This window comes from Schistocerca americana, chromosome 6 (genome assembly GCF_021461395.2).
Source record: "Schistocerca americana isolate TAMUIC-IGC-003095 chromosome 6, iqSchAmer2.1, whole genome shotgun sequence".
NCBI lineage: Eukaryota > Metazoa > Arthropoda > Insecta > Orthoptera > Acrididae > Schistocerca > Schistocerca americana.
This window is the reverse complement of record NC_060124.1, coordinates 252,870,990-252,894,563: the sequence shown is the minus strand read 5'-3', so window position 1 is coordinate 252,894,563 and position 23,574 is coordinate 252,870,990. Positions and strand designations below refer to the sequence as shown.

The window sequence follows — 23,574 nt, the reverse complement described above, 5'->3', positions numbered from 1 at the left end:
TTTACGCCAAAAGAAAAATTAGTTCCTAATTTGGCTAACATGTGGAAATCTGGCACTATGAATGAAGAAAGATATATAGAAATATTTCTTTATATAGTGGATCAGGAACGGGACGTGGGCAGAAAATTTCAAAAAAGAGAGAGAGACACAATGTTTTTACTATCAACTGCCGCCTACTAAATTTGTTCAGTATAAGCACCGGAGACTTCGACTAGATGCTGCATCCGTAAAACGACGTGATGAATAGTTGGTCACGGCAGTTGTGAAATCTGAGGAACGTGTTCCAGTATAATCGCCTTCAGAGCAGGTAGAGGCCGAACGTGTCCGTGGTAAACGCGTTCTTTTAGATATCCTCATACACAAAAGTCACATGGATTGAGTTAAAGTGATCTTGCAGCCCGTGTATTTGGAAAACCTCTGGAAGGCTGCACTAAGCAGAACTTTCACTGGGCCAGCGTCATGGTGTGGCCGCGTCTTGCATGGAAACAATGGTTTCCACACAGTTGCACGCTTCCAAAGCAGGAATCAGATCTTGTACAAGGAAATCTCGATAATTTGCAGACGTCACGGTGCACCTGACATGCCCTCTGGGTGTATTACCTTCAAAGAAGAACGATCTGAGAGTAAAGGCGCTTGTGAATCCACACCACACTGTCACATATGTCAAATGCTGTGGCTCTTCGTGCCCCGTCACTCCACAGAATGTCGCCCGGCCACTTGTCATCAACTTCGATCCCTGCCGGAAACCGAAGAGCAAATTCAGAACATTGCTGCGGATCATGAAGTTTCAGTTGCTGCACCGTCTGGGTCTTGTACGGGTACCGGTGAAAATACACCGCAAAAGCTTCCGCACTGTTGACTATGGGATGGACAGCACTAGCACTACATGGCGCACGTGCTACATGGTCACTTACAGCAACAGCAACGTTGTTGATAACTTCCATCGGGATGGGACGCCTTTCTCTCCCTGTTCACACACCAAACTCACCCGTGTTTTCGAATGTCATTATCGCCTTCCTTTCTCGGTAGCCGTACTGTTCACTCACCTTGTAGCTTGTCATATCACAGCGTGGATGTCATACCGTGATACAGAGTACAGCGCCAGATTTGCACGTGGTGGCCAAAACTGAAACTAATGTTTCCTCCAGCGTAAATCGGTTTCACATTAACGCATTAGCATATCTACAAAGTTTAGCTGACGTACGAAGATCACAGTCCACACTGGACCTCCGTGAGTTAGCTGTACTTCAACCACCCAGTAGACTGTTTGCTGTGAAGTTGATATACATTCCTAGCAGACACAGGGTCATATTGTAGTAAAACCGGTATTGATTGTCTTATAAATCGATACAAATTACATAATTTGTTCATTCATTTTCCTCACTTAAGTCTTTTTCAGTTTTTATTTATTTTTATTTTGCGTATGGCAATACAGCAACAATATTTTGTATAAGTACAACAATATGTACACGAAATGTGTAAAACAAAAAATGTGTAAATAGTACATGTGTAAAAAAACAAGCAATAGCACAAAAGGATAAAGTACAAACACTCAAGACAAACTAACTACACGTTAAAAGCTTGGCAAGCCTGACTAAAAACTCATTCATATATTTAAAGGTAAATATCTAGATTGCACAGCCAATCCAAAGTAGAGGGTTTCACATATATAACCTCAGAGACAGGTCCGACGTATCTTCTTAAGGGGCATTCCTCAATAATATGGCGGCGTTCTGTTCTGGTGCTCCAGTCACAGGCTGGTGAGTCGTATAGAGCACACTTGTACTTATATGCATTGCATCTTGCATGGCCCGTTCTGATACGGTGTAATTTAGTCCAGGTACATCTCTTCAGGTCAAAGCCCGGTAATTACACAGTAGGATCTTGGATACCTTGTTTATTAATTCCAGAATCATTCCAAAAGTGCCGCCATTGCTCCTTGATGTCAGGTTAATGTTCTTGTGTATTGACCCATATAGGCTTCCGTGACTTCAAGCGGATCGATGGTATTTCGTTCAAAACATCATGGATTGGTAGATTCCTTGGGTAATCTGAGTCATGAATTTTTGACAACTCTCTTGTTGCTGCTTCTTACCTCCTCAATTGTGGAGGTGGGATATTGCTTAGAGTATGCAGCCAAGGCACTGGGGGACATTTAATAGTACCCGTTATTATCCTCATACACTCGTGCAACTGGACGTCGATTTTCTTAGTATGAGTGCTCGAATGCCAGACAGCAGAGCAATTTTCGGCAATAGGATATAGCAGGGCTATTGCGGCAGTACGTAAGGTGGATGCTTGAGCTCCTCAAGTCGAGCCAGCCAATTTTCTCAGGATGTTGTTGGGACTCTTTAGCTGTTGGCTTAAGTTTTCTAGACGTTTTTTGTAAGTCAGGGAGCGGTCTAATGTTATGCCAAGGTATTTGGGGTTGAAGTTGTTTGAATCTTTGTTCACAGAAGTTAACATGGCGGCCGAACTAGATCATTGATCTCTCACGACCACACACAGCGACAAAACAAGAAAAAGAAGAATGCTATCATCGAGAAAGGCTCTTCTGAGAGCCAACAAACTAAAGATGGTCTGCAAATTGATGTAGAAGGCCTGAAAAGAGATAAATGTGACTACATAAGCAAGCTGGCTAACGATCATAAAATCGACATCATAGCACTCCAAGAAACTCTTTATCCGTTATTATTTCTATATACAAGCTATTTCACATTGTAATTACAAATACGGCGACTATTATTCGTGACCTCTTTGCAGACCCTCGGCGCGCTGTGTGATAGAGGCTCGCTCAGAGTCTAGGGAAGACCGGGGCAGATTGGTACTAAGGGCACGATAGCCAGTTAATAATATTTCGTGAAACTGCAGACAGAATATGACTCTGACCAAGGAGGTTCGTAGCAACACTACCATCGCCATTCCATAACCCATTTGTGCACTTAGACTGTTGACAGAGGAAGGGCACGCTTTTCATATTTTCTTGTTCGTAAAAGTAAGTTTTGCTTAAGATATTTTGTTGTATCTTCAAAGACAACGCTCTTACCAAACAAGGAAGTACAAAGGTTACAGTCACAACATGAGAATTATTTTGACACTGTGTAGAGCGTTAATGTTTAAGACGTTTCCCAAAACGAACTAAATTCAGTTAAGGCGATGGGGCACAGTGGCCTACTTAGATAGGGAAATGTCGGCTTTCACGGTCAACCTGCCCTGCTGTCTTCTATTTTGTAGGTCCATTCGTAATCAAAGTCTGGATCATGTCCAAAGCAATTTTTACGTAACCAGTTAGTGTTCGGCATTCCTTTTGAACCGGTAGCATCTACAAGACGTTAGATTTGTTTCTGTTTTATATTTTGATTTTCACCTGCCTTCGTACATAAGATAGATCTGATTCGAATGCTGTTGGTTGTTAATTGCCGAAGCTGACCCTTCAACGCTCAAGAACACAATAGTAGGCCTATAATGTCAGAACAATGCCTGTTAATTTAAACGTCACATCATCTGACCAACCGCGCTTCCCAAGCCTGAAGAAGATAGGCCGTTTCACAAATTCCAACCAAGATAAAAGACAGCAAACTAACGGAAAAAGCTGCAGCGGTGTCCACAGACACATCAGTGACGGATACGTCACATTGCAAAAAAAGACAGAAAATAACTTTTTAAAGGGAAATATAGATACGCTGTATAAACTTATTTTTTAAAGAAAGTGCCACAGGTCAAACTAAATCACATGATAAAACTCCTGAAATAAAAAGCAGAAAGGACGTAGTCATTGCTAAGTAGGTTCTTCAAGATGGAGATGAGGTCGTCGTGTGTCTTAGGTGTCTTAAACAATTTTCTCACAGCAGTCCAGGTGAAGAATGGATTCAATGGACAGGATGTGAGGGTGGGCACATCGGTCATGTGTTAAAAATGACACGAGAGTACTTTTTTTTATAAATGTTCGAACTGCGAAGAACCTATCGTGTATTCAAAGACTGATAAAAATTCTGGACATGCTTATCTATCAGGCTATTATTATAACAATGATAACGTACTTCATGATTGTAGTTTCTGTCATAAAGCTGTTGAATTTGTATTAAAATAAATTGGAAGTATCAATATATATTCAATTAAAGAACCAATGTGGTAACTAAATTAAATTATAAAGTAATATTGGTCAATAAGCCCCAATTGGTCGGACAACTTGCCCTGTTGTTGGTGTAGGTTGGCCCACGTGGTATTTGTTTATAAATATTTTTTTATGAACATACAAACTGTGAGCCACCTCATTAGGTGACTATAAAGGTGCCGAAATAAAGTACCAATGTTACCCACGAAAAGGTCAATGGAAAAATTTAAAATACAAGCTGGACAAAATCAAGAGAAAAAGTGACCTTCCTTGCCGCAGCCTCCATACTCGGCTGGAAATGGCAACGGTCCCTCGCTGCCAACGCCGACAGCTCTGGGCCGAAGAAGTCCCTGATTTTCTGTACGAAAGCAGACGTGGCACGCAGTTACTGAAACACGAAATAAAACTCAGCGAGAACAACACAGCATGGTGATAACAGAGACAGTGTAAACTGCGCTGTATGATGTGCCCGACCCCAAACAAGTGAATATCGGACCAGAGTTGTACACCGCCATGTGAATTTTGTCGATTCCGCTACACCCACCAGTCACTGCACCGAGTTTCTTCCTGGAGTATGTCACTCGTACACAGTTGCTTGCACACTGTGTAGTACAGCTCTCGGACTGTTTTAATTTCCCAGAGGGCCAGCCCGTTATGCTGTTGTTCCTCTCGTTGCCAGAGGGATCGCTACCCAACCTGTAAAACCCTGTAATCATTTGCATTTCCAGGTGTTCAGATGTTTCGTTTTGATCTCTTTCGTAGTGGAAAGCCCATTGCAGGTGTAGCAATTTCCAAATACGTAAATGTATTTTCGTTCTGTAATGTTTGCTAGTCCCACAGTGTACGCTTCAGAGCTGCCGTTTTAATATTACTTTATTCCTGACATTATGTTTAAGCACAAAGGACCTCATTCATTCTGTTTTATTCATTCAATATGAATATTTGCTTTATTCTACTCATACAATTCCACTAACACGTCTTTTATATCATTTCTCGTGTCAGATCCGCAGTTTTATATGGACGAATTATTTTCTGCTTACGTTCCAGTTTTTCACTGAAGCCACACGTTACTTTTTAAAGTGAATTGTTTCCTCCGTTTTTGGAACTTCTTTGTCGGTTTTGAAATGCACGACTGTCTTACTTCTAAGTCGTATCTCCTATTTGTTTTGTAATGCTTTGGGCTATTTTGTCTGATGTTAATGGAACTCCTTTATTTTTATCGCGTTTCGGGCGTAGCCCTTTATCAGAGGACTGTTAAAGTAATAAGATTTTTGCATTGCAAATATGAACCCATAAGGAAATGTGTTTATAAATACAAAATGGACTGAAACGAAAACTTATAATATTTTTTAACAGAAATACGTAGCACATTGCAATATGAGTATTGTGATGTGACAAAGAACTGCATTGTGGTACGTATTACTGTAAAAAAATGAATTTCGGTTTGAGACCATAGCGCCTGTATAAACACGTTTCTGTGTGTGTGTTCACGTTCGTAATGTAAGAACGTGTTACTAATTTGGCAGGTCATCTGATGATAGACTACGCCCGGAACGCGTTATGAAAATAGTTCCATTAACTTCCAGTGATTGCTTAGCTTTTCTTAGAACCACAACACTAATCATTAGAGGTGGTCACGCCTTCTGTCATATTGAAAATGTTCCTTTGTTGACAGAGTAGTTTCTGATTCTGTTACTAACGATAAAATCTATTACTTATTCCGCATTTCCTTGTTCATAGGCTTGACAAAATTCCTTTACGTGTTTGTTTATTCTGACATACCGTTCGACTCAATGATTTCATTCGCAGCAGGACCTCTTACTACAGTTCCTGACCAGTGTACTCAGTCGTAAAAACTCATTAACAATCAATAATTAATTAATTTAACTGTAAATCACGAAAAGAAATATTGCCGGGACGACGCTCTAGAGAATGAAAGAAACATTTCGGGAGGTGAGACACAACGAATAACATTGGGGAAACCCTAGAGATGTCGCAGGTATTAATAAGATCTGAAGAAAAAAAAATTAAAAATATTCATATTTATTGTACTAAAGAAGAGCATTCAAGAACAATTCAGATAAGACACAGGGAAAGATAACGAGAAGAAAGTAAGAGAATCCAAGACAGATATTTGTCTATATGAACATCATGTTCAGTCTTCTGAAATGTGACGATAGTATAGCAATCTATAGATGGTCGTACAGGCGTTCGAAGATTTCTTTGTAACAATGAATCGCTGAAACTTCACATCGGCAAATAGATTTTATGAACAACAGAGAAAGTGCAAATGAAACTTAGAGAATTACTTTTCTCAGAAGGTGATAAGCGTACAAGAAAGGGCACTGCAAAGTTGCAGTAAAAACTAACATCATAATTTGGGCAGGTGGTGCCTCACAGCAATTTCTTTAAAGTCAGTACCGCAATTACTTTTTTATTTGTAGTGTTACATTTACACGATCATGATTTCGGCTTTAAAATACCATTATTAAGTGTTTTTATGTTATGTAGTGCCTAAGATGGCATACTGTCGTATTTAAAATACACTTTGACACACATTGTCTAAGGGTCAATATGTCCAAGGGTCAATGTGTCTAACAGTGTATTTTAAATGCGACACTATGCCATCTTAGGTACTATATAACATTAAAACACTTGATAATGGTATTTTAAAGCCAAAATCATGATCGTGTAAATGTAACACTGCAAATAAAAAAGTCTAATTGCGGTACTGACTTTAAAGAAATATATTATGACTGTGGCTCCACATTATGAAAAAATTATTCTAAATACAAATTTGCGTGAGGCAGAATGCTGTAACAGTGCAGACAGTTTGGAGTCACTCCGGCTTAGGAGTGCTACTAAGGAAATCTAAGGCCGCAGACATCATCTCGCATAAATCTATTTTCTCTGGCTAACACTAGTTATCTTTCTAAGTGTAAAATCCTGATAACACGATATAAAAAATCAAATACAAAGCAGAATTAACTCTCACTCGTCGTAAACCAATGAAACTTCATTAACCCTTTGCTGTCCCTTAAGAAAATGCTGTTAGTTATTCAATGCGCAACTCAGCATAACCCTCTGGCAAAAATAAAGAAAACATGTTCTAGTGAAATGTACTGTAATTTGGGGCAGAACGCCCAGCACTTTCTTTCGTCCGCCACAAAATCGCTGATGTGTAGCGGATCTGAATCTCTGGGTCCAAAGACAATTCTCTATCGTCACTTTACTAAAAAGAGATCTGCACCCGCCGTAGTAACGTTACATTAAACCTCCATCGGAATCAACCACTTTGCAATAGTCAGCAGTTGTGAGCGTCTCGGATGCAAATCGTAACGAGAGAAAGAAAACAACTAAGGTATAATATAATTTAAACAAATACTTCATCTGTCAGTAGCGTATAAAGTATTTTCCACGATTTTATTAAGCAGAATACAAACAACACTAGACAGCCATTTAGATGAATATAAAGGTGGTTTCAGAAAAGGATTGTAATACTCAGAACAAATATTTAAGCCAGTCAGTAATTCGCCACAGGTCACTTAATTCAAAGGGCACTGTAGATATGTTCATGGATTTCATAAAGGCTTTTGAGTCTGCTAACAAAGTAACTATAGATAAAATAATGGAGAATTTGGAGTAAAGTCTAAACTGACAAACCTAATCACGAAGCACTTACAGATGCAGTCTGTAAAGTAAAATTTATGGGAGAAATTTCACAGCTTTTCAAAATGAAAAACAGGAGTACGACAAAGTGACAATCTATCCCCAATTCTTTTTATAGTGTGTTAGAGAAAACGGCGACAATCTGGAACGAAGAACTTATTGAACTCAACATCTCGCCTATAAGGTTAGGAAGAGGAAGCAAAAATATCGAAATTAACTGTCTTGAATTTGCAGATGATTTTGGTGTATTTTCCGAAAATGTGGCATCTGCTATAACACAAATAAATCTCCCAGAAGAACTGGCTTAAGAATTTCTGCAGAAAAAAACAAAACGTCTAACAAACGCTAAGGGTGTTTCGAAATCCCTGAAAACAGGTATTGCCCAAATAGAGAAGGCAAAAGAATCAAGTATCTAGGAAAGACACCCCCCCCCCAAAAAAAAAATGCTCTGGAAAAATCTGCAATAGAGGAAAGGTTGCAAAAATGGGGAGAGCAGATGGTATCACCAAACACCTCTGCAATAAACAGTGCCTATCCAAAAATGCAAAAATAGGACATTAGATCACTGCAGAAAAGCCACAATGGCCATATGCGGGTGAATGGGTGGGATTAACCTATAATTTAGATTAATTACAAGTACTAGAAAGGCGAGTTACAAGGAAACTATTAGGACCACAAAACACAACAGAAGGTTGGAAATTACGAAATAATGCTGAAATATACCAAAATACAGATAACATTTGAAACGTAGTGAGAGAAACACCGTTAACGATAGTTCAGGTATACATGGCGGCATCGGAAGCGGAAGATGAGATAAAGTATATGAGGATACTGAAAGGGTGTTACAATACGTAAAGGGAGATGAAAATCTAATAGTAATGGGGAACTGGAATGCTATTGTAGTGGAAGGACTAGAAGGAAAGGTTACAGTAGAATATGGGCTTGGGACAAGTAGTAAGAGAGGAGAGAGACTAATGGAATTCTGTAATAAATTTCAGCTAGTAATAGCGAATACTCTGTTCAAGAATCACAAGTGGAGGAGGTATACTTGGAAAAGACCTGGTGATACGGGAAGATTTCAGTTAGATTACGTCATGGTCAGACAGAGATTCCGAAATCAGATTCTGGATTGTAAGGCGTACCCAGGAGCAGATACAAACTCCGATGACGATGTAGTAGTGATGAAGAGTAGTTTGAAGTTTGAGACACAACTCAGGAAGAATCAGTACGCAAGGAAGTGGGACACGGAAGTACTAAGGAATGACGAGATACGCCTGAAGTTCTCTGACGCTATAGGTACAGAAGTAAGAAATAGCTCAGTAGGCAGTGCAGTTGCAGAAGAATGGACATCTATAAAATAGGCTATCACAGAAGTTGGAAAGAAAAACGTAGCTACAAAGAAGGTAACTGCGGAGAAACTATGGGTAGCAGAATGTTGCCTAGGAATCCTGCATACTCGGTTCGCTAGACAATCAACCAAACAACTCATACTAATGAGTTTCATTACAACAAGACAAGTACAAAAATTCTCTGATCTGAGAATTATTCTAGTCCTTTATACATGATCATCCGCAAGTGCAATTACACAGATGTGTCGCAAGCAAAGGGCGACATACAAAATAATCAGTCTTCTTCACAACAGGCAAACACAAGTAACGCTTCTGGTCCTAGCGACCGTTCCTAACAGCAGTCTGTTAGCTGAACTGCAGTGACTACTGATCTCTAACTTTGCTACGTAATTATCGCTAATGATGATGATAGATATGATGCTTCGGGCAATGAAGTGACTAGCGTTGAAGCTGCTTTCGAAGTGAGATGCCATCAGTCGGGCGCGGCGCTTATGTCGCCTTCACCTAGGTTTTAGATTAGATTAGTACTTGTTCCATAGATCATGAATACGACACTTCGTAATGATGTGGAACGTGTCAGGTTAATAACAGGTGTCTATGCAATATATTACATTAGACAAAATATTACATGACACTCAATTTTTTTTTTGTTGGTAAATTACCCACTTACTATATCCTAAAATTCATCTAATGGGTAGAAGGAGTTGCCATTAAGAATTTCTTTTAATTTCCTTTTAAATGCTATATAGGTATCTGTGAGACTTTTGATGCTATTAGGTAAGTGACCGAAGACTTTTGTGGCAGCATAATTTACCCCCTTCTGAGCCAAAGTTAGATTTAACCTTGAGTAGTGAAGATCATCCTTTCTCCTAGTGTTGTAGCCATGTACACTGCTATTACTTCTGAATTCGTTCGGATTGTTAATAACAAATTTCATAAGAGAATATATATATTGTGAACCTACAGTGAAGATTTCTAGCTCATTAAGTGTATGCAGGATGATCTTGGATGAGCTCCAGCAATTATTCTGATCACACGCTTTTGTGCAATGAACACTCTTTTACTCATTGATGAGTTACCCCAGAATATGATGCCATACGAAAGCAGAGAATGAAAATAGGCGTGGTAAGCTAATTTACTCAGATGTCGCGTTGTCGTCCTGGAGGGAGGTCGGAGAGCGAGCGATTGGCTGACCTGACCTCTTCTCACAGCCTCAGCTTATCTGTCGTGCCGACTGGTGTGCCGGCGCTGACTTTACCCCGTAACATAGAAGACATACTTCAGTTGATCGACAAAAGGAGGAAGTAAAAAAGTGTTCGGGGAAATTCAGGAATACATAAATACAAGTCGCTGATAAATGAAATAAACGAAGTGCAGGGAAGCGAAGACGAATTGGCTGCATCAAAAATATGAAGAAGTCGAAAAAGGAATGATTGTCAGAATGGCTGACTCAGATATAGGAAATTCAAGACAACGTTCGGTGAAACTAAAAGCAAGTGTGGTAACATCAAGATTGCAACGGAAATTCCGCTATTGAATGCAGAGGAGAGAGCGGATAGGGTACATTGAAAGTCCCTATGAAGGGAAGATTTGTCTGATGTGATAGAAGAAGAAACGGTAGTCGACTTAGAAGAGAAGGGGATCCAAAATTAGAATCAGAAGTTAAGAGAGCCTTGGAGGACTTCAGATCAGATACGGCAGAAGGGATGGATAATATTCCATCATAATTTCTAGCATCATTGAGGGAAGTGGCAAAAAAACGATTTTTCACACTGGTGTGTAGAACGTATGAGTCCGGCAACATGACAACTGACTTTCGAAAAAATATCATCCACACAATTCCGAAGACTGCAAGAACTGATAAGTGAGATAAGTACCACCCAATCAGCTTAACAATTCGTGTGTCAAAGTTGCTGACAAGAATAATATACAGAAGAATGGGAAATTGAGGATGTGTTAGACGACGATCAGTTTGGCTTTAGATAAAGTAAAGATATCAAAGAGGCAATTCTGACATTGCGGTTGATAATGGAAGCAAGACTACAGAAAAATCAAGACAAGTTCATAGGATTAGCCGATCTGGAAAAGGCGTTCAACAATGTAAAATGGTGCAAGATGTTCGAAATTGAGAAAAATGCGGATAAGCTGTAGAGGGAGACGGGTAATACACAGTATATACAACAGCCAAGAGGCAACAATAAGAGTGGATGACCAAGAACGAAGTGCTCCGATTGAAAAGGATGTAAAACAGGGATATAGTCTTTCGCCCCTACTGTTCAATCGGTACATCGAAGAAGCAGTGATGGAAATAAAAGGAAGATTCATGGGTGGAATTAAAATTCAAGGTGAAAGGATATCACGGATACGATTCGCTGATGGCATTGCTACCTTGAGTGAAAGTGAGGAAGAATTACATGATCTGCTGAATGGAATGAACAATGTAATGAGTGCAGAATATGAATTGAGACTAAATCGAAGAAAGACGAAAGTAATGCGAAGTAGCAGAAATGTTGTTGTTTATTGTTGTTGTGTTGTTGTTGTTGTTGTTGTCGTCGTCTTCAGTCCAGAGACTGGTTTGATGCAGCTCTCCATGCTACACTATCCTGTGCAAGCTTCATCTCCCAGTACTTACTGCAACCTACATCCTTCTGAATCTGCTTAGTGTATTCTTCTCTTGGTCTCCCTCTACGAGTTTTATCCTCCACACTGCCCTCCAATGCTAAATTTGTGATCCCTTGATGCCTCAGAACATGTCCTACCAACCGGTCCCTTCTTCTTGTCAAGTTGTGCCACAAACTCCTCTTCTCCCCAATTCTGTTAAATACCTCCTCATTGGTTATGTGATTTACCCATCTAATCTTCAGCATTCTTCTGTAGCATCACATTTCGAAAGCTCCTATTCTCTTCTTGACCAAACTATTTATCGTCCACGTTTCACTTCCATACATGGCTACACTCCATACAAATACTTTCAGAAACGACTTCCTGACACTTAAATCTATACTCGAGGTTAACAAATTTCTCTTCTTCAGAAATCCCCCAGGGCCTCCACAACTCTTTTGTGGATACGTGCGTGGCGAGCACGGGGCCTCGACCTATTGCAGCCTTCTTTCTCTGCAGGGCTGCATTTCGTTCCCCTTCCCCTCCTTTCCCGTCGCCCTCTCCTCTCCCTCTCTTGGTGTCCTGGCTTACGTTGGCCCCTGCTATCCTCCTGGTTCTGTTGGTTTTACAATTCGGCTTTGTTGCGTAATCATCTCCTCCCTTTGGTATTCCCTGGTCCCCCTCTGGTGTTTGCCGTCCATTACAAAATTTCTCCTCTTTAGTGTGAGCCATTTGGGGAAGAGCACCTTACCTGGTGTCTCCAACGTGCGCCCTCCTAGTACATTCCACCTTTTCTTTCGCGTCGTTGTCTGATGCTAGGGTCCATAGCCAGCCCGTGTGGTGGGGTCGTTATATACCCTTTTGGTTGAGCCCCCTGAACACACAGGAATCACACATCTGTCACCTGAGCTGTGACCACCTCATGCATGCCTTGGAGTGGTTGCTCGTCATCCTGGAGCATCAGAACTCCCGGCAATGGCCGCCGTGACAGACGGCACTTGCTGTGGCTGGGTGGCGCCCGTGAGGAGAGCTCCTGATCGGAATGGGTGGTATCAGGGCGGACGCTATGCAAATGAAACGCATACGGGTCCAGAACTCTGGCCGTTCTTCTGCGGCCGTCTCTCTGCGTGGAACTGATTCTTCAAGAGCTGCTTCCCTTGCCCCTTCAGTCTTCCCTTTCATGGCTACCCTCTGGGAAGAGGGTCAGGCCTGTTGGCTAGGGGCGAAACCTTTCCCCCGTTACCTAGTTTGCACCAGGACTGATGGAGATACTTTCACCAGTACCAATCCTTTATTCTTTGTGGAACACATTGAAGACAAGTTTGGCGAAGTGGACTCCCTGAGCAAGATGCGGTCGGGTTCGTTGCTGATCAAAACTGCTTCAGCTTCCCAATCTGCGGCCCTTCGTGCCTGTACCCATCTTGGCACAATTCCTGTGTCCGTTACCCCCCACCAGTCTCTAAATATGGTACAAGGTGTGATTTTTCACAGGGACCTCATCCTTCAAACTGATGAACTTCGGGACAATCTCGGACGGCGGGGTGTTCACTTTGTTCAGTATGTTGAGAAGGGTCCTAAAGACAATCGCATTGATACTGGTGCCTTTATCCTGGCCTTTGAAGGGGATACCCTCCCTGAGAAAGTTAAGATCATGGTTTATCGATGTGATGTGAAGCCGTACATCCCACCTCCTATGAGGTGTTTTAAGTGTTTGCATTTTGGACACGTCTTTCCGCTGTTCACAGGCCCCTCTCTGTGGTGACTGTGGACGTCCACTCCATGAGGGGAGTCCCCGTGTTCCCCTCCTGTGTGTGTAAATTGTCATGGTAGTCATTCTCCACGTTCACCAGATTGCCCAGTATATAAGAAGGAAAAGAAGATACAGGAGTATAAGTCCCTCGATCATTTAACCTACACAGAGGCCTGTGAGAAGTATACACGTCTTCACCCTGTGTCCATGACATGTAGTTCCGCATTGGTTACATCTTCACCCCTTCCTCCCCCTTCCTTACACCCATCCCGGACCCTTCTTCTCCCCCCCCCCCCCCCTCCCCTGCGGCTCCCACACCTTCTCCTCTGGGCGCTGCTCCCCCTCCCCAGCCGGAGAAGTGTCCCACTCCTTCGGCGTCTGCCGGTCAAGGGCGTCTCTCCCGGGATGCCCCTTCCCGGCGCCTTCCAGGCCAAAGGTCTGCTACCGCGTGACGACCGCGAGAGCCGCGGTCTGTCGGCCTCCAGGTCGCCCGGTCTCTTTCTGTTCCTGATCTTGCTGCAACTGGCTCCTTTATGCTACACAGCCCTCCTCGATCTCAGCCTGAAATGAAGAAGAAACATAAGTTCCGGGACAAAGAGCATCTGGTGTCCCCAGAGGTCCCATCCCCGGCTTCACAACCGGATTCAGACCTGTCGTTCATGGATGTCGCCCCCTCCTTGTCCGTGACGGGTGGGAACCCAGCGGTATGACTGGCTTTATCGTGTTCAGCCCTCATTTAAATCATCGTTTTAAGGTTATCCAATGGAATTGTAATGGATACTATCGTCACCTTCCGGAATTGAAATCCCTTATATCGTTTTACTCTGCAGCTTGTGTGGTTCTACAGGAATCTCATTTTACTGATGCTCACTCAACCGACCCTCCGTGGGTTCCGTGTTTTCTGTCGAAATCGGGTCGGCCCCCTCGGGCTTCTGGTGGCGTTTGTACATTGGTCCGTACAGACATTGCTAGCATGTGGATTCCTCTTCAAACTACATTGGAAGCGGTTGCTGTTAGGGTCCGCCTGGACTCTGAGGTCACGGTTTGCAATCTTTATCTCCATCCTGACAGGACTCTTACACCTGCTGCCTTAACTGCCCTTCTTCAGCAACCAGTAACTTCCTCCTCCCTTCCCCCTCCTTGGAGGTTTTAATGCTCATCATCCCTTGTGGGGTCTAGATGAGGTCTTCTCATAGACCATTTTATTGTGGACCATGACTTGTGCCTTCTTAATGATGGCTCCCCTACTCATTTCAGTGCCAGTCATGGTACTTTTTCTGCCATTGATCTTTCTGTTTCTTCTCCCTCTCCTCCCTTCATTACACTGGTCACCACACGACGACCTTTGTAGTAGTGACCATTTCCCATTGATTCTCCCTTCCTGCTCCCCGATGGACAGGTTACCTCGTTGGTCTTTCCAACGCGCCGATTGGCCTCTATACACTGCACAGGTCGTGTTTTCTCCCTCTTTGTCGGGTTGTATTGGTGACGTCGTACGTGAAGTGTCTGCCGCGATTGTTCGCGCTGCTAGCCTTGCTGTCTCGCGCTCATCTGGACAATTTCGTCGCTGGCAAGTCCTATGGTGGAGTACGGTCATTGCCATTGCCATCCGTGATCGCCGTCGAGCTTTGCAACACTATAAGAGGCACCCATCCGTAGCCAGCCTTATTAACTTTAAACGCCTTCGCGCTAAAGCCCGTTATTTAATCAGACAGAGCAAGCGGATATGTTGGGAACGATTTGATTCTTCCCTCGGTTCTACTGTTCCTCTGTCACGGGTATGGGCTACACTTCGCTCTCTCCAAGTTTGCCATCGTCATTCCACCCTCCCAGGCCTTCACCTCCCAGATGGCCTTTGTACGGACCCGTTAGTTCTTGCGGAACATCTTGCGACCCATTTTGCAGTAGCATCAGTCTCCTATCCGGCTGCTTTCCTTCACCAGAAACGGAGGGCTGAAGCTTCCACCTTATGTTTTACCCCTTGTGAGTTAGAATCTTATAATGAACCTTTTACTGAATGGGAATTTCTTCCTGCTCTATCTTTTTCTCATGATACGGCCCCTGGCCCAGACTCCATTCATAACCAACTGCTTCAACATCTCAGTGCTCCACAACGGCAACATCCTCTTCGGGTGTTTAACCGTATCTGGCTCCAGGGTGACTTCCCTTCTCAGTGGAGGGATAGCATCGTGGTTCCTGTCCTTAAGCCTGGTAAGAACCCCCTATTTGCTGACAGCTATTGGCAATTAGTCTGACCAGTGTTGTTTGTAAGTTACTTGACCGGATGGTAGCCCGTTGGCTCAATTGGGTCCTCGAATCTCGGGATCTATTGTCCCCTTACCAGTATGGCTTCCGAGAGGGACGGTCTCCAATCGATCATTCACTTCGCTTGGAATCCGTAGTTCGGCAGACTTTTTCCGAGCGCCGCCATTTGCTTGAAGTATTTTTTGACCTTCGCAAGGCCTATGACACGGCCTGGCGCCATCACATCTTACTTACACTTCATCAGTGGGGTCTTCAGGGCCTACTCCCGATTTTTATCCGCCAGTTCCTGTTCCATCGGTCATTCAGAGTTCGAGTTGGTACTGTTTTTAGTTCTCCACGGACCCAGGAGACGGGCATCCCACAGGGTTCTGTCATGAGTGTCCTTTTCCTCATTGCTATCGATGGACTTGTGGCCTCTGTCGGTCCTTTGGTCGTCCCTGCCCTGCCCTGCCCTGTATGTGGATGATTTCTGCATTTGGGATAGTTCTTCTTCGATGGCCTCTGCAGAGCGGCAGCTCCAGGGAGCTATACGGCGTGCCTCTGCATGGACCCTCTCACACGGGTTTCAATTCTCTCCTTTAAAATCGCGGGTGGTCCACTTCTGTCACCCTACTACGATCCACCCTGATCCAGAGCTCTATGTCGATGCACAACTGTTGCCTGTGATCCCACAGTTTCGTTTCCTGGGTCTTCTTTTCGACAACAAGCTCACTTGGCTGCCCCATATCAGACTTCTGTAGGTAGGATGTTTCCGTAAACTCAATGTCCTTCGCTTCGTTGCCCACTCCTCTTGGGGTGCGGACCGTTGCCTCCTTCTCCGTCTTTATAGTGCTCTAGTTCTGTCTCGCTTGGACTATGGTTGTCAAGTTTATGGTTCAGCTGCTCCTTCCACACTGCACATCCATCCATCCATGACCATCTCGCTGATATTCACCGTACTGCTTGTTCCATTGACTTCCTTTGGGTCGTGGGCCATGTGGGTATCCTGGGTAGTGAGCTCGCTGATCGTTTTTCTGGGGGAGCAGTCACTTACCCCCGTTTTCTGTAACCCCTCCTGCAGCGGATTTACGGCTTCACATCAAATCCCACTTCGCACAGTCACGGGCCAACTCTTAGGAGGCTACTCCCCTGTCTAATAAACTTCGTGCGATTAAGGTGGCACCAGGCCCGTGGCGTTCCTCCTTTCGCCTCTCCTGAAAGGACTCGACCACACTGTTTCGTCTCCGCATTGGCCATACCAGGCTGACCCATGGCTTTCTTTTGCGTGATGAGCCACTCCCACTTTGTGGTTGTGGAGCCTTCCAGTCAGTAGCCCACATTTTGGTTGAATGCCTCTTCTTTTTTGGCTCTGCATGCTAAGTACAGACTCCCCCACACTTTACCTTTGATGTTGGCCCACGATTCCCAGATGGTCTCTCTGGTTCTCGGTTTCCTCCGGGAAAGTGGTTTTTATTCTCAGTTTTAAAGTTTTTAATCTCTCTCTGGTGTTGGGGCAGGGCGGTGAGTGTTTGGGTGTCTCCCACTGTAAGCCGTGTTCGGAGATTCCCGACTCACCTCTCTGACCGAGATAGTCTTTTCTTCCACTTTTACTCTGTTTTTACTCTTTTTTTAAGGATTGGTTAGTCTCCTTTTCCCATACGTACTTCTACATTCTAGCGGTTGCATCTTTTAAGTCGCAGGTGGTCTTGCCTCTGCTGCTTCAGTATCGCATTGGGCGTTCTCTTGCTGACTTCTCTCATTTTGTTTTTATCATTGACAACATGACTGCCGTTTCACATCTTTAGCCTTTTCCCTTTTATTGTTCTGACTTTCTTGAGATGTCACGCTAACGGAATGGACCACATTTGAAACAAGGGACTGATGACCTTGGTGTTTGGTCCCTTAACCCCCAAACAAACAACCAACCAACCAACCAACCATCGGTCGCAGGATGGCATCCAAGTATCGTACGGCCGTTACGGCGCCTTCCACGACCACCAGCGGCGTGCGTCGGCTCTGCATAATGTCACCCAAAAATAGCAGGGAACCTCCATTTGCCTAAGGCCTTCAGCCTGACAAGTTGCCTCCAAAGAGGTCTGATGAGTGTCTGGTAGAAGGCATACGTGACACTCATCGGTGAAGAAAACGTGATGCCAATCCTGAGCGGCCCATTCGGCATGTTTTTGGGCCCATCTACACCACACTGCATGGTGTCGTGGTTGCAAAGATGGACCTTACCATGGACGTCGGGAGTAAAGTTGCACATCATGTAGCCTATTGCGCGCAGTTTGAGTCGTAACACGACTGTGGCTGCACGGAAAGCATTATTCAACATGGTGGCGTTGCTGTAAAGGTGCCCCTCGAGCCATAATCCATTGGTAGCCATAATCCACTGCAGTAGTAGCCCTTGGGCGGCCTGAACGAGTCATGTCGTCGACAGTTCCCGTATCTCTGTATCTCCTCCACGTCCGAACGACATCGCTTTGGTTCACTCCGAGACGTCTGGACACTTCCCTTGTTCCCTTTCTGGCACAAAGTGACAATGCGGACGCGATCGAACCGCGGTACAGACCGTCTAGACATGGTTGAACTACAGACAACACGAGCCCTGTACCTCCTTCCTGGTGGAATGACTGTAACTGTTCGGCTGTCTGACCCCCTCCGTCTAATAGGCCCCGCACATGCACGATTGTCTACATATTTGGGCGGGTTTAGTGATATCTCTGAGCAGTCAAAGGGACTTTGTCTGTGATACAATATCCACAGTCAACGTGTGTCTTCAGGAGTTCTGGGAACGCGAGTGACGTAAAACCTTTCTTGATGTATGTATAAACATTCGCGTAGGCAGTGATTTTGAATGGTTTTTTGAAATTATATTGTTGACTGCAAAATACCTACCCCACACACGTTGACAGCGTTGTCGATGCCTCATCTCTCACCTTGCTGTTGGTAAGTAGGACGATACTCATTACCTGCTCTCTTATTAAATTTCCGGTGATGACCTTCTAGTCAAAATTGTGTGGGTCAGTTTCTATTGTTTAGGAAAATATCGTGCGTCTTGTTGCTAAGCGTATGCTGAGATCCTGGTGTTTCATTTTCCAGGTCCCACCTGACAGCAGCACTATTATGATCCCAGATGGGAATCGCTCGTGAGTAAAATTTAAGTGTTTGTGAAGTGGAATCCACGGCTACCGTATAGGAACGTAGAATTCTGGTGGGCGGCAATTGTTTCTTTGGGTTTTCGTGTTAGTAATGTACATCAAAGTAATCGGAGGACACAGGGTGTCAACAACATTATTTCAACAAAAAATGTGATATTGCCAGGGTAGCGTGTTATATATTGAATTGCGTACGAACCTCTTCCTCAGTTGTGTGACTGAAAAGAGCAATTACGCCACACAGTTTGGAGCGCAGTGTAAGTATGACTGCATACCAGGTAAGGACAGGTACGTTTTAACAGGTGGAAGGTGTGTGGGTGGACTAAGGGTACACAGAGCTGAAAGATAGCATTCTGTTACGACTCGATCACCCACCCCTGTTATTTCACCTCTTATGTTTGTAGGTAGTTCTTTCTAACATACGCTGCAGCTGTGCTTCTAGCCGTATTCCTCATATTTGCTTAAGCTGATACATAAGTTGTTAACGGCCGTTTGGTTAGCGCTTCTCCTCCGTAGTGTGTGGATAATGGCCGAAAAGCTGAGGACATTATAAAAAACTATTCCCTGCAGTTTCTGCTAATGTAGCGCCGGCTTATGCATCACATTGGACGGCAGTAGATAGAGCATGTTCTGCATAAGGTACTTAGATTTTGGAGTGCATCTGTTGTAGATGCATTACTCTCAAGGATTTGTGCCCCGTTTAAGTGAATATCATCTTTAAAGATGTTGCGCACCATTAGTTTTAGAGCCTGTAATCTCATTCACTCTTGGGTGTGATCCTGTGTGGAGTTAGTCAGCAGAGGGCTCGTGTGCTGAGCTGAAGCGACCCTACTGGGGCTGTACCGTGTGGCACACATCGCTGCCGGCAAGTTCAGACTTAATTTCCCGCGATACCAACTTACGCTCGGTTCCCTGAGGCCCAGTTCGAAGCTGAGAAGCCGTTTCAACGCAACTTCTTCCAGTACTGCACGCAGCACGTAGACACTTCCGACTCGACCTTCAGGAAACTTCTCCCCCTTTAATCCCTCCAGCGAAACTTTTGGGTAGTTGGCGAACTGTCACCATTGGAGACAAGCAGTACCACTAAGCGCTCACTCTAAGAAGTCTATCGGCGAGGAACAGCTGAATCGGTACAAATAGTGACATCGACAGTTTGTCTGGTTTCTGGTCGTTGCTACCTTTAGCTAGCCAAGGGGGGATACAAAAATTCCGTTTGAGGGCATTTCAAAAGCAAGCTTTTGTTTTCTTCTTGTCTGAGCTTTTTTCGTGGACGTTTACGTACTATAAAAGCTTACATCCCATGCAAATAGTTTCTGAAAAATTCGATGTTAAACAACCTCTCTTTTTCAGAAATACTTTTCTTGCCATTGCCAGTCTGCATTTTGTATCGGCAAAACTGGCCATCTGGTGTTAAATTAGAAAAGTCATTGACTTCTCAGTGTCATTTCCTATCTAAATCTTTCAGCGCTGTTGATTCTATGCGACCACATTCCATTGTTCTTGTTTTCTTTTTGTTGATATTCTTGTTACTGACACTCATGGTATAACCTTGGTTTCCTTTACTACTCTTTAAGTTGTGAATAACTGTTAGCTTTCTGTATGATATCCCTTCTTACCAGCATATAAAGGGCGATCAAAAAGTTTCCGTTTGAGGGCGTTGCGTTGCTGTAGCGCATATGCAACGTAGGGCGACTCCTAAGCGGATATGTAAGCACCGACTTGTACCTAGGCAAGAAATTAGTGCGGCATTCGTTCCTTGGCGACGTTATCACCAAAGGTGTCCAATAGTGACCAACATGCTGTTATTCTTTTGTTGGATACCGACGGACAAACACCGGTTGGCATCCATCGGAGAATGAAGAATTCGTGTGGATCAGGATGTTTATCGAAAACCATCGTTGTGGAATGGTGCACCAATTGGTGATACTGCTTCATAATATCACACTACCTCACATCGCAAATGTCATAACCCAGAAGTTACGTCAACTCAAGAGTGAGTCCTGATCTTTCTCCATGCAATTATTACGCCTTCGGTCCCTTAAAAAAGGGCCTGAAGGGTCGACTATTTTTGTCCGAGGAAGATACGCAGCGGGCAGTTACGGTCTGCTTTGCGCAGCAGGACACGGTGCTTTACCTAACGGGAATCATCAACGTGGTGCGCAGATGCCATGATTGTCTCAATGCCCACGGCGATTTTGCCTCATTGGTATACCAGATTCTGGACTGTATGGCCTTCAAAAAGAAACTTTTTAATCGCCCCTTACATTATGTATAAGTGAGTGTCAGACCATATCATTTCTTGAGCTGTTAGGCTTCAAAAGCATTGTTGTTGTCTGCTGGCTAATATTGGTACCGATGGGAAAAGACATTATCTTCATTCGATTTCTGCAGATTTAGCTACAACCGGCAGCCACTCACCGAAAGTTCTCTTAGACTACAAGTAGAGTACTTTTATAAATGGATGTTGTACCGACCACAGAACCAGGATGCCACTGTGAGTTTCGAAACACAAAACACAAACTGTATAGTGGAAACACATTGTACCTGATATATACTGAAGATTTTTTTTTTTTGAAACACAATTGTTTCATCTCTGCAGATTTATCTTACAGAACTCCTTTACGCTGTCTCCAATATTTTCTGTTCTGCTTCGTTCATCATCGCGATAGCCACTACATGTCCGAACTCCCTCTCATTTCTTGTGGTAAGAGATTCCCATACTCTTCTGTAATCGCCTATCAGGAATTTAAATGCTTCAAATGGCTCTAAGCACTTTGGGACTTAACATCTAGGTCGTCAGTCCCCTAAACTTAGAACTACTTAAATCCAACTAACCTAAGGACATCGCACACATCCATGCCCGAGGCAGTATTCGAACCTGCGACCATAGCAGCAGCGCGGTTCCGGACTGAAGCGCCTACAGGAATTTGTCAGTCTGGGGCAGACAAGCAATGAGAGTGAAATTTATTGTTGATACACCTCAAAGTCACGACTACTAACAGTAAGACTCGTCTGCGGTATTGTTGACTTCGTTACTACAGTTGGTAGTCGACTATTCGGCTTATAGGTTAAAAACATCTTCCAAGTTCGAACGTAAATCCTGTGCATCGAACTTGTTATACCCTTAACCAGTGCCAAACGTTTCTGAGAATATTGTGAAATATATCTCGCAGACGCAGCAAGTACGGGAAGAACAATCCGTAGTATAGCTCAAAGCAAAATGTTGAACTCCGGTTATGTGTAAAAGTCCATGGCTACAAGTTCACAGATACACTACTTGAAAATCGACGATTTCTCGGATATTAGCTGAATGATTTGATGAAACACAGTCCAACTATTGTGTGTTTATCTCCTAAAAAGACTCACACTTCCTGACAAGCCAGCATGGCTGACATGACGCCGTCTAAGATTTACAATGTTCAGAAAAATCATCTGACAAGCAGTAACAATATACATGACTACTTGGTGTGAGAGCCCAGCAGCAGCTGCCCTTTCTGATTGAACAGGCTGTGTTTAAAAGACAGTACGATGCCTCTCAACATTATAAATCAGAAACCATTGACCAGCAATATTGTAGGTTAAAGGCTAAATTTAAATATAAATAAAAAAATAGAATAAATTTTAAATAGCGTCCATTATGGAAAGACAGTTAGTTTGATTTGCAATCAGTATTTATGAGTATTAGATTTAATCTTGATTTAGCAATATTATGGGTGAAATTTAAAAACAAAAATTTCTACTTTACCCTGTAACGTAAAATAACAAGAATTTGCCGTTTTTCATGATTCATTTTCCATTTGTTCAAACTTTGTTTCTTGTGTTAAAGTCTATCTATGATGCATGCCTGTGGAGTGGGTATTATTTTAACGTGAGCGCATTAGTTAATGCAGGATTTGTTAGAATTTAAATTATTAAAAATAGAATTATATATATATAGTTTTACTTGCATTCTATTTGACAACCTCCTCCATCTGTAGTTGCAGTAACTCTGGTAAGTAATTTCATCAAAATTTCGTTGTGCAATGTAGGCAAATCAGAATGTTTATTTTTAAAGAGACAACATTTTATTAGTGTTTTCTGACGCTGCCACTGTCATCAAAACAATGTGGTTTCTTTGTAACTCACCATGGGTTGTTCCGGCGGCATTGCACCATTGTAGCATGTGAGGTAACGAGCGAGTTGTGGCGCCCTGGAAATACTTTAAGTTCAGAGTTGGCGGCCACCGCTCGGGCCGCTTGGCAAGCTGCGGCTTTTTAGCAACCGCGTGATGCCGCACAATGGCCGGACCACGTGGTCCAACAGACATGCCGGGAGTGCCAAAGATGGCGGACTTCGTGAAACCTTAATGGCAGACGTTTCACAATTCGTATAGAAATTAATAGTAGCCAGATGAATCATGATACATCAAAAAGAAAGATGTACATTATCATTATTTGTACGGCGGTTCTGGTGGTGTAACCAGATTTTGAATATCTTTATTAGTTCAAAGTTTAGGATCTGATGATAAATTATACAAGTAACACCCAGCAAAGAATTTCCAAAATCTAAACGGTTCATCCGATGTTGTCGATCGACATGTCTTTAGAAAGCTATTGGTGTAAATCTAAATTGGTATAAATTACAGGCATGCAACTTGAATAGTACATGAGTTACTGAAGGTGCAAGTGGCCGATTACTATAGATTGCGTC

At 43.3% G+C, this 23,574-nt stretch overlaps 1 long non-coding RNA gene across 1 annotated transcript in view; it reads left to right on the top strand.

Moving 5' to 3' along the window:
- The window catches only part of LOC124619831, a 1,502,867-nt gene that overhangs the window by 105,386 nt on the left and 1,373,907 nt on the right, over positions 1 to 23,574 (top strand). The window lies entirely within an intron of this gene.